Genomic DNA, 336 nt, shown 5'->3' on the forward strand with positions numbered 1-336 from the left:
CTTTAGATGCCCTGGGTCTCTAGGATGTTTTGAATGGGTGGTTATGCCTTTCGGCCTAAAAAATACAGGGGCAACTTATCAAAGGGCAATGAATTTAATCTTTCATGATATGATACGAAAGTTTGTTGAAGTGTATGTAGATGACATAGTAGTTAAGTCCATTAAAGAAGAGGACCATTTCGAACAGTTAAGATGTTCGTTTGAGCGAATGAAGCAATATAAGCTAAAGTTGAATCCCTTGAAGTGTGCATTTGGTGTTAATGCAGGGAATTTTCTTGGTTTCTTAGTACACAAGAGAGGGATTGAACTTGATAAAAATAAAGCAAAGGCTATTTT

The sequence above is a fragment of the Olea europaea genome, unplaced genomic scaffold (assembly GCF_002742605.1).
Source record: "Olea europaea var. sylvestris unplaced genomic scaffold, O_europaea_v1 scaffold1201, whole genome shotgun sequence".
Classification (NCBI taxonomy): Eukaryota; Viridiplantae; Streptophyta; class Magnoliopsida; order Lamiales; family Oleaceae; genus Olea; species Olea europaea.